The sequence below is a fragment of the Balaenoptera physalus genome (genome assembly GCF_965194825.1).
Source record: "Balaenoptera physalus genome assembly, chromosome: 4".
Taxonomy (NCBI): Eukaryota; Metazoa; Chordata; class Mammalia; order Artiodactyla; family Balaenopteridae; genus Balaenoptera; species Balaenoptera physalus.
The window spans coordinates 118,744,244-118,758,954 of record NC_138891.1 but is presented as its reverse complement, the minus strand read 5'-3'; the positions used below and the strand labels follow the sequence as shown (position 1 = coordinate 118,758,954).

Below are 14,711 nucleotides of genomic sequence, written 5' to 3'. Positions count from 1 at the left end.
TACCATACGACCCAGCAATCCCATTACTGGGCATATACCCTGAGAAAACCATAATTCAAAAAGAGTCATGTACCACAATGTTCACTGCAGCACTATTTACAATAGTCAGGACATGGAAGCAACCTAAGTGTCCATCAACAGATGAATGCATAAAGAAGATGTGGCACATATATACAATGGAATACCACTCAGCCATAATAAGAAACGAAATTGAGTTATTTGTAGTGAGGTGGATGGACCTAGAGTCTGTCATACAGAGTGAAGTAAGTCAGAAAGAGAAAAACAAATACCGTATGCTAACACATATATATGGAATCTAAAAAAAAGAAAAAAAAATGGTTCTGAAGAACCTAAGGACAGAACAGGAATGGAGACGCAGACGTAGAGAATGGACTTGAGGACACGGGGAGAGGGAAGGGTAAGCGGGGACGAAGTGAGAGAGTGGCATGGACATATATACACTACCAAATGTGAAATAGATAGCTAGTGGGAAGCAGCTGCATAGCACAGGGAGATTAGCTCGGTGCTTCGTGACCACCTGGAGGGGTAGGATAGGGAGGGTGGGAGGGAGACACAAGAGGGAGGACATATGGGGATATATGTATATGTATAGCTGATTCACTTTGTTATAAAGCAGAAACTAACACAGCATTGTAAAGCAATTATACTCCAATAAAGATGTTAGAAAAATAAAATAAAAAATAAATAAATAAAAATGAGTTTGGTTAGAACAAGAAGTGTGTTTTAAAGTGAGGTGATTTGAATGTGTTCTTAGGTTCAGGTATTGATGCCTATTGAGATATAGGCATCGGCAAAGAGAACACTGTGTGTTCTCTTGTAGTAGATATTGAGAAGGACTCAAGGGCATTCTAAAAAAGAAGCAGCATCACTCATGGGGGCAGAAAGAAGGCACTGTAAGGGATGAACACAGATTGTACCAACTTCCTCTACTATACAGTAACAACACCGATATCAACAGCAATTTATGAACCACTTATTATATGTCACGTCATATTTTGTATTAAGTCTTTTAGTCCTCAGAACAACCCTAGAAAAGAAGGTGACATTATCCTCCAAAACCTAGCTGCAGGGAGTTTAAGTAACCTGGTCAAGTCACAGCCAGTCAGTGGCAAAACCAAGTTCTGAACCAGATGTTTGTTAATGTTTGCTGGCTTTCCATATTATTATTTTTTATTGTTTATAAAATTGGTTATAATTCTGTCCCTTAAGGGTTTGTGTTAGTGTATGAACAGCACCTGGGCCTATATGGTATATTTGCAAGTCTAAGAAAATGGGGTGTGGGGAGGTGGGGCTGGAAGAGATGGAAGACGTCAGAATCCCCAGAAAGTTGCAAGCGGACGTAGCATTTGAAAAGGCCTACTCGGTGTGTTCAATGCTGTAGTTTAAACATCCAAAAATTACTTACGGAAAGTAAATTACTTTAGAAAGTAAAAGCTGACTTTGGTTGGTTGCTGAAGCATGGGTGAAAATGTTGGAGAAGCTCTTAAAATGTTTAATCCAGACCCCCTGGGCATGCCAAAGAATCACAAGTCACAAAAACAACCTGGTCATCTTGTTCCTTTCCTTACAAAATAATGCTACCGTTTAGTAATACTATGAAGTTTTAACTACTTAGCCTGGCATTAAAACATCTTGGCAATTTTGCTCCAGACACCCTTCTATCCTCACTTCCTATAACCTATGACCACTTTCCATAATACATATGTTCAACAATCCCAAACATTCCATAAACTGGTATGCCACCTCAGTTTAAAATGTGCTTTTGAAATCTTATTTGTGGATTGCTACTCAGCTCAAATGTCAACTACTCCCTAAATAGTTCCATGATTCCTCAAACTTTTCCTACTCCTCTGTATAGCTATACATATATTATATGTGTATATATTATACTCTAAATAAATATATATTATATATATATATTATACTCTAAATTATACATTGAGTATAATATTATACTCTAAATGTCTCCTTCAGTATGTTCATTCAATCATCGAACAAATATTTGCAGAACAATTATGTACCAGACACACCCTAAGCTCCCTAGACCAAGGACTATTTGTTTTTTGTCATTTTTGGAGGGAAGAGGCTAGTGGTGGTAGTGCTGGTGGTATTCTCTATTGCCTGCTCACTGCCCAACACATAATAACCATTAATTAAATGTTTGCTGAACTGAGCTATCCATGAGATCCTCAATGAACATCACAGTCAACTAATAATCATTAAAAAATAACTGATATTATATTTTCTTAGGGAGAAACAATTGGATGTAGAAGAATGTATGTAAAATAGCAGACCTTTAAATTTGACAGGGTCTCAGATCTGGAATTTTTATAATGTTAATTAGAAAGGGAGTAATGAGGAATGGCACCATTTTGATGCTTTTAATTCCATCCTTCAAGTTTAAGTGGATTTTAATCTCCTCCAGATTACCAAGTTAGACTCATATATTCTTAAAACTTCAAGGGCAATTTGAAATCATTCAGCCCAAAACCTACACATTTTACAGATGAGGGAACTGTGTCCAGAGAGATGAGCAGAGCTGGGAGAGGAATACAGGCCTCTTCTCCCAGTGTTTCCCCTTTAGTATCCTGTCATCATATATTTTTTTCTCTTTTAACTTTTATTCTCTAGATATTCAATGAAATACTGGTAGCAAGTCATCAGACATGAGAATTGTCACTTGGAAGAACTGAAAGATTTGATGGTGGAGAAAATATTTCCTTCTTTTTACATCCTAAGATCTCTCCTAAAGTTGGAATCTTTTATAAGAAGAACATAAAACAATGCTGAAAAATTGATTTTTAACTAACAAGAAGAGAGTTCAGATTAAACCTTTATTTTCCTTTTTATTCCATTATTCTCTAAATTTATGGATATACAAATGTTAATAGAATGTCATATATATGACACACATACATATACACATACACACATTTTTTTTCATTATGGGAGACAAATATTTCCACTCTTTTTATCTGGAAAATTCCCTGAAGTGTCCTTATTTTATGGCTGATTTGATTAATTTATCAAATTCTCTATTGATACAGTGCAGACTGATCATGATTAATGTGTTTATCTGCTAAACGCACGAAAAGAAAGTTAGTTTAGGCAAGCAAGTCATTGGATCCTACTTACTAATAAATCATTTGTTCTACAAGTTTTTGCCTCCTGGGTTGTTTACATTTTGAAGTGAATTCAACATTCTTTTGTTCGAAAAAAATACTTTAGCTTCCACCAATCGAATTTTCAGTTGTTTTAAAAGAAGTTAAACAGAAGTTCCCTCTAATTCTGAAAGATCATTACAACTGTAAAGTGTGCGGAAGGAATCTACCCTCGCTTGACGACTATGAGTCTTTGAAGCCCACAACCAGAGTAGAGTGGTTACAGATGCCTTGGTCTGAGGGAGGTCTGAGTTTAAGTATCATAGAGCTAAATATCAGCTAAACAAAGGGCAAGACCTTAGAAGGGCAGAAATCAGGATGCAACAACCTATGATTACATCGCTGGCTATATACTTACTAACATCCAGTCTCAAGGGGCCACATTTCATTGCTTTCACTTAGCAGAAGTTGACTCTTGATCTCATTGCTGAGACCACTGCCCTCTTCCAATCATCCTGGCTCCGTCATCTTACTGTATTTTTTAGTACCAGTATTTACAGTACTTTTTAGTACTTGCTGAAAACAGACAGTTTCCTCCTTGAAACCAGCCCACTGCCTGGCACCGTTTCTTGAAACAAATCGCTATGTCATTCCAGTTTAACTGGCAACTTACAATTTCAAAAACAAATTCAGCTGCAACCGCTTTTAAAACATCTTACCAGGTTACTTTTCTGTCTTATGTCACCCAGATTTCCAGAAATCTACTGAAACTGTCTAATGAGGCAATAAATTCCTTTATTGACTGGTCAGAATGTGGAAACAAATGAAGTGACTCACTCAGGCCTTTTCTTAACCCTCTTATTCAGCAGAACACTTTATTTTATTGAAAGAATAGAAAAAAAAAAAAAAAGAGCTGACAATTTAGAAATAAACTAAGTAGGTCCACTTTCTTGTGTGCCTCTAGGACATATAGTACTATCTTTTTTGCATGAGTGTAAGTGTATGTTACAGCTTAATTGATATTGTAAGAGAGCAAAATGTTGACTTATCATCCTTGTGAAAATACTTCCCATGTTTGCCTTTTACTTATTATGAATTTTTATTTCAATTTGTTTTTTATGAGGGGTTTTCTTGTTTTGTTTTTGTTGGCTTTATGGTTTTTGTTTGTTTTATTTTAAGGTGCAATGTTCCTCTGTTTGTAATTATTCACAGGTACAAATTTACTTACTGGAGTGGTAATCTTAAAAGCAAATCTTGCTTATAATGCTTTATAAAGGATAGCAAATAACACAAGAAAGAAAAAGTACCTGGAAGTTTACATTTCTCCCCATAGTTTGCCTAAATAAATATTTTCATTCCCTGAGCATATTCCAGAAGATAATGGGTAAAACTATTTTGGGGATTAAAAACAATAACTACTTGTAGAAAAGTATCTGTTTGTATGTACATAATGGATATACATCTAAAAGCAATATGTTTATAGTTAAAAGTGAGCTAAATTTAGCTCAGACTCCTTAATTTACAGATATTGAAAGAAAAGGTAGGGAAATAAAGAGATTTAACAAATATCACTGGAAAGTTGGTAGATGGCATCAAATCTGGAATTCCCATCTCCTAAGCCCTGAGTGTTCATTCCAATATTGCATTCTTGCTTTACTTTTCATTGCTGAACCTGAAAATGCCATACAGTGTTAGCTTCTTTCTTATGCACTAATTCATAAAAACCAAATCTTAAGGGCAGTAGCTGGGGGAGGAGAGGGATGGGGAAGATCATCTCTGCCCTAAAAAGTTGGGAGTCAGCTCTTTATTTTCTCCTCAATAGTGGCCTTCCTCATAGTTAAAAATAGTGTTTCATGTTCCTCTTTTCTCTTCTTTTTAATTTCAAATCTTCTAAACTGCTTGCTTGGAGGTTAGAACATTACTATGAATATGAGTATGGGAAGGAAGTGAAAATAACATTAGCTGAGCAGCTATTACATCATAGTTTCTAGGATCCTTAGCTTGTAAAATCTTTCTTGAGTTCCTGGAATTCCACAACAGGAAAGATACTAAGGAAAGAATAGAGATAGCTTACAATAGAAGGCAATGGAATACACAGCTATTTACTTATTTATTTATTATTTTTTAAACTATGCACACCTTAATATTTTATTTTAACTTAAAATGTGCATGATTTATACATTAATTCCCTAATCATTGACTTAACACCAAGGTCATTTCTTAAGGAAGTCTATACCATTTGATTTTCTTAAATAAACCACACCCATAATTGTTATAATTTTGTAGTGAGTGGTAAATTCTTCAGAGCCTTTTTTTAGAGTCTCCTTTATGGAGTTTTCCCAAAACAATTTAGTTTTCACAGAAGCAATTCTTTTTGTTCTTTTTTTTTTTTTTTGAAGTTTCAAAAGAATGGGACCTTAGTTTTTACCTTCATCTAATAAATTGGGATTTATATTTATATATGTAATTAATATTTATCATAGAAACATAATCAGTTAGAACTAGAAGAGACCTTCGTCTCTTACCTAAGAGTCTTAACCTCTACACTTTACAGATAATGCCTAGGAAAATAAAGTAGTTTATTAAGTGGCACATAGAAATGTAGTAGAAGAGAGAGTTAGATATGTTACTAAGAATCTGTTGTTTTCTCCATTGTACAGCTTCTTACCTATATGTGAGGACACTTACATGTTCTCATGCGCATAATTTGAGTTTTAAAAATAAATGTACAGATGAATAAATCCTGTCCAAGACCTTTATCAACAAAATCACATTTCTAAGCAGCACTGATGTTACAGAAAAATGTTTACTGATCACCACACGTGTTAATAGCACCCCTTAAGTGCCAATGTGTACTGGAAACCACTGCCGCTACCACAGATCGTTTGTGCTCGAAATAAAGAGCATGAATGGGAAAACATGTTTTACCCTCGGGAGCAAAAATATTGCTACGTTCATTCTCTTCATTAACTCACTACAGTGGAAGACTTTAAAATCCCAGTTAAAGGAAATTACAAATAGCTAAATCATAACAAAAATATAATTATTCCTGAAAAGAAATAAACTCATCTTTTAATAATTCAGCTGGAAAAGTATATTTTAAATACATTTCCTACTATATCAGTTTTCCGTAAAAAATCGTCATCTATGGGGCTTCCCTGGTGGCGCAGTGGTTGAGAATCTGCCTGCTAATGCAGGGAACATGGGTTCGAGCCCTGGTCTGGGAAGATCCCACATGCTGCGGAGAAACTAGGCCCGTGAGCCACAACTACTGAGCCTGCACGTCTGGAGCCTGTGCTCCACAACAAGAGAGGCCACGATAGTGAGAGGCCCGCACACCGCGATGAAGAGTGGCCCCCGCTTGCCTCAACTGGAGAAAGCCCTCGCACAGAAACGAAGACCCAACACAGCCAAAAATAAATAAATAAATAAATTTAAAAAAAAAAAGTGCATAAGAATTAAAAAAAAAAAATCGTCATCTGGGTGAATGTTACTAACAAACTTCTTTTGGGCACTCTGTGGACTCATTTCTGCATACACATAATTTTCTTAAGTAATGTAGAGCTGTGAATGAGCTGAAAGCATGGACTCCATGAGAAGCCTACCCCAAATTCTGATAGGTATGTGCCAAATATAGCTCTATATATCTTTCTCAATTTTAGTACTTATCAGGAACTTGTTGAATCAATAAAACAGACAATTGTTTAAATTTAACATGAAAATAAACATTGCGCTAATTCTTAAAACCCCAAGATTCTCTTTCCTCAAAGGGGCATCACATTGACAGCAGCATGACAGATTTGTTCATTTGTTTTTAATATAAGTATAGGACAAGTAGCTAACATAAGGTTGAAAATCAGAAGATGTGGCTTCTTATCACACTTTACCCTTCTGGGTATCACTATATATATATATATATATATATATATATATATATATATATGTATATAAAAAGGTGTTTTGGACTTGGAAACCTCTAATTCACCTTTTAAATACTCATACTGTGAACAATTTGTTTGAGAAAATGGCATTTGTGTACCATACATTATATAGTTTACTTCATACCTTTTTAAAATTACTTTATGGATATTGGGACTAGGACAAGTTTTACCTGATAATCCAAGTCCAAAATTTACTTTTCCAGTTCATCTCAAACAGTCCATAAGCATACTTAAGAAAATAAACAAAGAAACAAACAAATAAATAAATAAATAGCAGTTGATCAAGTTACAGAACACCATTGTAAGAATTTAAGGACTTTCTGATGTAATGAAGTGGGTAATATAGTAAAAGAGAATGTTTTTCAATGAACAAGTACTTTCTTAATTTTACATTTTATATACTGTGGTCTTTCTCTGGTACCTACTCTAATTGGCACAATGAAAAAATTAAATTTACACTTCCTACTTATCTAATAGGGTTGAAATGCACATTTCTTGGGATGTTATGTCAGTTCCTCATCTCTTGGAACTATCTTCACCTCCCACAGGGATGGGTCCTTGGGAGTTCAGTGATACTATCTCTCCTAACTGATTTGACATAGTTGGACACTTGACCCAGCCTGGCTTAATCGAACTCTGTCTGCCAGGAATTTAGAATTGGTGTTGGTAAATATTCTTTTAGCTTAGGCCAGGACCTTGGAGATCAATGTAAACTCATGACTGTATAGTGGCCCTCTTCCAGCTTCTCTGAAGACTGGAATCAGCAGTCTGGCACAGGAAAAATTACAAGTACATAGGGAGAAGCAGAGATGGACGACAGAGAATATTTCAACAGGCATTAGGATCCAGTTCCAGTCTCTGCTAAAGAGTAAGACACTTTCTTGCTATTATATGGCACAAAACAAACCAGCAGCCATTTAATAATTATATTTTTGGCTTATGATAGCTCAATTTGGCTTACTTGTGAACAAAGAGTCCTAAGTCTGAGATATTTTAGTAGTGCTGTTAAAATGATTTATACAGACTTCCAAAATAAATGAAAGAACTTTCAAAATCACCTGTGTGAAATAAGTTGGCACTAAAAGCATGACCTTTACTTATTATAAAACTATGCTCATAAAAAATGTCATAGGGATATAATGTACAGTACGGTGACTATAGTTAATAATACTGTATCGCATATTTGAAAGTTGGTGAGAGAGTAAATCTTAAAAGTCCCCATCACAAGGCCAAAAAAATTTTTTGTAACTATGTATGGTGACAGATGTTAACTAGAATTGTGTTGATCATTTTCCAGTACATACAGATATCAAATCATTATGTTGTACACCTAAAACTAATGTTAAGTGCCAATTATACCTCAACTAAAAAAAAAAAAACCTATGCTCATGAACATATAACACAAATCAATCTCTGTCAAGTGCAAATATGGTTGTACCATCTGAGTAAAAATTAAAGTAAATTTTAAAATTATTTTATTGTATTTCCTTTCACCAGACATTTTTAATAGCCTTATTCACTTTAAACACAGTTCAATTCAAATTTAATTTTTAATTATGTGGAAAAAGGAGATTAATTTAAACAGTACATTTTGCCTTTTAATATCTTAGAATAAAGGACTTTTTACTCTTAACCCTTTGGTAAACATAAGTGTTTCACTGCCTACTTTTTAAAGCACTGTTTAAATTAGCTTACCTACACTTTATATCACATCTTGTGTTTTAAGAGCTCTGTGACTCAATGAAAAGAGTATAATGGAGCCATAGATCAAGGCACCTCATTCATTAACTTTTAAAATATCACCTCATTTATTTAGTCTTCCTCTGGAGTTTCTTTTGATAAGTAGCAATTTTATTAAACATCCATTTAAGTGAAATGAGAAAGAATGACATACTTTGCTCCAATACATGTAAAGGCTATATTCTTACATCTAAATTTACTTTAGCCAGGAACATTACAGTGTAATCACTACATCTGTTTTTTGTATATATAAGGCGTGGGAGGAATACTACTGGCTTTTAAATTTACAGCACACCCAATAGCTAACATAGGTTTTGGCCATGTGGGAAAACTTTGATGAAATTACCCTGTCTAGGGGAACAAAAAGGGTGAAATCATTGGATTAATGACAGGCCAAAATATTTGAAAGGTGAAAGCATGCTTCAAGTCTGCAAGAAGAGAACCCAGTTACTAAATGTAATTCATTAAAAGTAACAGTACCTATTGTCCTGTAACTGGTATCAGTTTGAGGCTTCAACCAAAAGTCAGAAACATTACATCCTCCAAATGAAAGGATGATTGTCATAGCAGGCAACACACTGCCCTGCAAATATGTTTCTTTAGTAATGAAAATATAAACTTACTCTGAGTGTTGGAAGAAGCAGGAGCTTAAAAAGAGTACTCTGTAAACTTATAGACTTTTAGACATTATCCTTTCTGGTAAAATACCCAATTCACAAAGATAAGGAAATCACTGGCCTATGAGATTTATAAGAAGAGTCTAAGAAAAAACAAAAACACTTTCTTTTATAACATATAATAAAACATCATAGATACTAAATTAAACCAATGATTATTTCTCATCTACTATCTTATTCAGTAGTAGAGAGACATAGGAAAATGAAATCCAGAATCAGAAATGCAGCCCTATCCTCCCCACAAAGCTCGTATATATTGGGTTGCCCAAAATGTTCATTTGAGTTTTTCCATAACATCAAGAAAAATTCAAACGAACTTTTTGGCAACCGAATAATGCTTTCTTACCCCATTAGCCATTGGGTCATGTCTTTTCAAATTAGAATACTATGAACTTTCTAGTACATAGCTTCTCAGGAGTATACATACAAAAATATGGTATTAGGGACAAATTAGCCCACATTCTCAAGACAATCATCTTTTTTCTAGAAAGTCTCCATTTCTTCTTTTTAAAAATTGGAAGTCTATAAAATAAACAAATAAAAATGATGCAAGAAGGACTTAGTTTGTATTTTTATACAGTTTTGATTTTGAATAATTTAAATTGTCTTATAGAAATAAACTAAAATTCACTAATAAAATAATGTGAATGCTCATGCTGATATTTTGGGTTTTATACTACATACTCATCGGATGACATTAAAAAGGGTCCAGTCCAAAAAAAATGAAGACAATAAATATTTTAAACAATAGAAAAAGGCTTTAACACATTTTTTTGTACAACAAGGGAATACTATGAAATGTTATAAAAAGATACAGGAATAGAAACATTTGTGACCTTAAAAGGGATGTTTATGATAAATTTTTAAGTTTTAAAAAAAAGGCAGGTTAAAAACAAGCATAAGATATGATCTACTTCGCGTAAAATAGTAAAGTTACATACAAAGTGATAAATGGTTGCAAATCTGTTTATTAAAAATATCAGCGGTTTTCCCCTGGGTGTGGCAATAGATTGAGTTTTATATGCTTTTCGCTTAGTGACTCTGGTTCTGCCCACCACATCTCTGGCGGTTGTTCTAAAGGCTGACCATGACCCTGAGTATTTCTCTTCCTCCAGGGACCAGAACGTTCCCTCACTTTCTTGGTCACCCTGTTGAACTCTGGAAGAAATGTTGGGCTACAGGGGTGCTAGAGGGAGAACTGCAGGAAGCAGATGTGAACCTCTAGATTATTTCTCCACAGTGTATTTCTTTTGCAAAAATGATGGTTATATTGGACATTTTGTCACAAGCTCTAAGTTAAAAAACCTGGGATGAAAAAGATGGATCAACTTGAATTGGCAGTGAAAGAGGATAGAATACTGGTGATGGATGAAACAGGAGGAGCAAGTAGGATTGACGGCTGGGATTTATGCCCTCTTGTTTCTTTTCTTATTCTTGGCAGCCAAGCCACCATAATTACTCTGAGATAAGATGAGACTTCAGAACCATGTATGAATTAGGCATTTGGAAAAAGGATTTCATAGCAGCAAAGATATCAGTAGCCACGTCAGCTGTGGCAATGAAGTGGGTACACAAGGTGTTGGCTTTGAGTTATCCCAGGAAAAAGGGTTCTACTCCAGCAAGCACTTGACGCCCAGTTTCCTTCCAAAGCCAACTCCAACTGTGACTCGGGAGGTAGAAAAGTCGAAAAAATTAAGTAGTCATCAGGTTAATGTTTCTGACCAAAGGTCAACCAGGGAGAATTCAAGGCTAAACAATATTATGGTGGAGATGTCCTACAGGTTACAAAAGTAGTCTATTAAGGGCTCTTTAATAAGTATTAGGCTTTCCAAAAATTTGTGATTGCCTTTCCTTGAAGACTAATCACTTCAAATTTTTGTTCACACTGCAGGGCAAAGTCAAATCTAAGATTCATACAGATGCTCTGAGTAACTGTTTAATGAGATTGACTTTAAAATGATGAAACTGAATTTCTCCTTAGTTACAAACTGGCTCTGAGACAAATTCTTTAAATAGAGCTGAAATAACATCAGCCTCACTCAAATGAGGGTATTGTGCCCTAAGGTAAATAAAAGACAACATGTATTTGGTGTGTAAAGATTGGAGAGTAGTTGGCCTCATTAATCGTGGTTCTCAAACTCGTGCACATCAGAATTACCTGAAGAGCTTGTTAAAACACAAGATGACTCAGTCCCACCCCCAGATCTCCTGTTTCAGTAAATTTGAGGTGGGTCCCAAGAATTCGCTTTTCCATAAGTTTCCAGATGATGCTGTCCTGGGGACCACATACTGAGAACCACTGTTTTAGAATGGTATTATCCTGTAGGCTACATAGATACATTCTTAGAGGATTTCACATCTCTATTAATTTTGTTATTTTCATTTTGATCATCTCCTAAAGCCATATTAATACTTGCATTTTTAATCCCAATGGCTAGGTTACAATCATGTTTTTATGTTTTCAGTTGCAAGAATTTATATTTGCATTTCTAATTGTGTAAGCACTAAATTACCATATAGTGTTAATTTTTAGAAGTATTTCTCAAACTGGTTCGTTAGATGTATCCTAAAGCTCCATGAATCTCTAAGTTTTAAAAACACTGGTTTACATGCCAGAATCCTATACTATGGTATAACAAAGATGCAAATTAATCTGCCTAACAAGGAAAATTCATATGAGCATCTTCCCTCATACGTCTGTAGCTTATTGTTTTAGCAAGTAGAGCCAGTAGAAAGTGGTACTTAATTATGCTTTCCAACTTTTTTCATGTCAAGGCACACAGAGAAACTTAAATTCATTTAGGACCTTCTGGGGGAAGTAAATGAAGCTGCTGATTGCCTGGCCAAAGGGCTAGCTGCCCTGCCCTGCCTGGACCACTGGGGGGCAGAGGAAGTTGGTCAATGTAAGAGTATTTGTACCTTTTCTGTGGGTCTTAGCAATTTGGGACTCTCTTATAGACTGAGGTAACTTTGTTCCAGAATTACCTGATAAGGATGTCATATACAAGCACTGAAGAAGTAGACGTAACATATCACAACACCTGAGGTAGGACAATTTTTCAGAATCCTTTCAGATTTTACCCTCACCCGATCTGTCCTTAAAAAGGAGGGATGGCTTCCTGATCCCATGGCTGCACCCCTGCACTCATCGACAAAGTGTAGTAAGACTGAGTCATTGCCAAGGGTGTCCTCTATTCCTCAGATATATTAAGAAAGAAAAGTTGCAAAATATTAACCTAGTTACTAATGTTCAGTGATGATTGTTTTCAAATTGTTCAGTGAGCAGTGTGCCCAGAAATAACTTAATTAAAATCCCTTCTAACCAACATGGTTTGGAAGTTGGAAATTATTGCAGGATAATACATATTTTTACATATAAATATCCCCAAATACACATATATATCAATATTTTGGGGAAATGTAAAGTTTGCCAATAAAATTTACCTAATTCAAAGAAGTAATTTTTCTTTAATGATTTGGGAGGAACTCCAGGGCCTCAAGCTAATATGTATCAAGTATTAACTGCATACCAAAAACCAGTCGCAAAAGCTTTACATGTCTTAGGTAACTTATTCTGCTCAACAGAATAAGTTATGCAGATACCCTATCCCCATTTTACAAATGGAAAAAAAAGTACATGAGATACAGTGAAGTTATGTAACTTGCCCAAGGTCACATAGCTAGTATGTGGCAGAGCTGGGATCCAGGTCTAAGCATTAAGTAGGTTCCAATCATTTTTAACAAACAGACAGAGACAATTAATGAGAATGTGCTGATTAAAAGCATTTCTTATCATCTGTATCTACAAAGATCATTTAAGATGCCAGGGATGGCTGCTTAAATTATGGTCTACAATGAAGTGTGACGCAGAGACTAAAACTTAAGTGCTGCATCTGTATTCACAGATAGAAAGAGGCCCATGAACTGACAGTGAAAAAACAAACAAACAAACAAAAAAGGACCACCATATAGAATGGGATTGTTTTAATAAAGGCATATGAGAGTTATATTAATAGTGAACACATCCAGAGAGTAGTATTACACTGGATTCTTATTTTCTGTCTTAACTTTCAAAATTTTTGATAACAGGTATAGGAACTATTTTATATTTAGGATATAAGTATCATTTTTTTAAAAAAGAAAAGGTGCTCTAGTCATAGGTATAGAGTAATAATAATAGCTAACATTTATTAAGTACTTATTATACGCCAGGCAATGATCTTAGAGTCATCCACAGTGAATCTCATTTAATCTACATTTACAAAAATAAAAAAAAGTTGAGATAAGTATTGTTATCATTCCCATTTAACAGATGAAGAAAATGAGGCTCAGAGAGATTCAGTAATCTCTCTCAAATGCTAGCAGCCTGAATCCTGAGTAAATATTCCTAGATACCACAATACAAGGATCTCCACCCTTCTTGAGGTATGGTCCAGAAAAGCCCCACTGTTCCCTGCAGTATTTCTCCATATGACCCTTAGTTTTATCACTCTGCATATCAGGCAAAACACTGAAATTTTAGAGTAAAATAATTCATTTAAACAGCAAGGCACCAAATGTACTCATTTTGATGAAACTAAGCTACATTTATATTTGAAATCTTAATGATGGATAAGAGTTAACCAAAAGGGAAAAAATAGTGCAGACAAAATAGATCAAATCTAAAGGCCAGAAAAAGGAAAACTGTTACCAAGCACTTAGGAAACAATTTGGTTGTGTTACTAGCATTCAAACAAAGAATGTGCTCACTATAAATGGTTGGTATCTACTTTGTTTAGCTCCTGGAAGTTTAAGAAACATACCCAATCCCAGGTTCTCTGATTTCCTCCCTTGGTCCCTTGTAGTATTTTATGTAACAGAAATAAATAAATCTTCATTTATGTAAGGGGTTTATCAATTCAGATTTGTCACTGACAGGTTGATACACAAAATGTCTCCCTCGTTCTAAATTTTCTCTCTTCCTTTGCCCATTAAGGATCAGTGGGAGGATTTACTGTAATTGTTGGATAACTATGCAATACTTCAACACATTCTAGCACTTCAAGTTCTAATAACAAGCAAATAAAACACTGAAACTCTTCTTCCTACTCACCTACAATAACAAACCAATTCTAAAAGATATACAACTCTAAAGCCATCTTTTTAATTACTATTTTTCTCCATTAAGATTTGGCTGGCTTCACTGGGGTTTATCCCCCTCCTTCCCTTTTACATCCTGGAGGCTGTGGGTA

The 14,711-nt window shown here is 34.9% G+C and overlaps 1 long non-coding RNA gene across 1 annotated transcript in view; it reads left to right on the top strand.

Moving 5' to 3' along the window:
- The first annotated feature begins 449 nt into the window (after window positions 1-449).
- LOC309660204 overlaps window positions 450-14,711 on the top strand; it is a 417,957-nt gene continuing 403,695 nt past the window's right edge. The window contains exon 1 of the long non-coding RNA XR_014263267.1: window positions 450-560. This is a non-coding gene — a long non-coding RNA (uncharacterized lncRNA). The remainder of the gene's footprint in view (window positions 561-14,711) is intronic.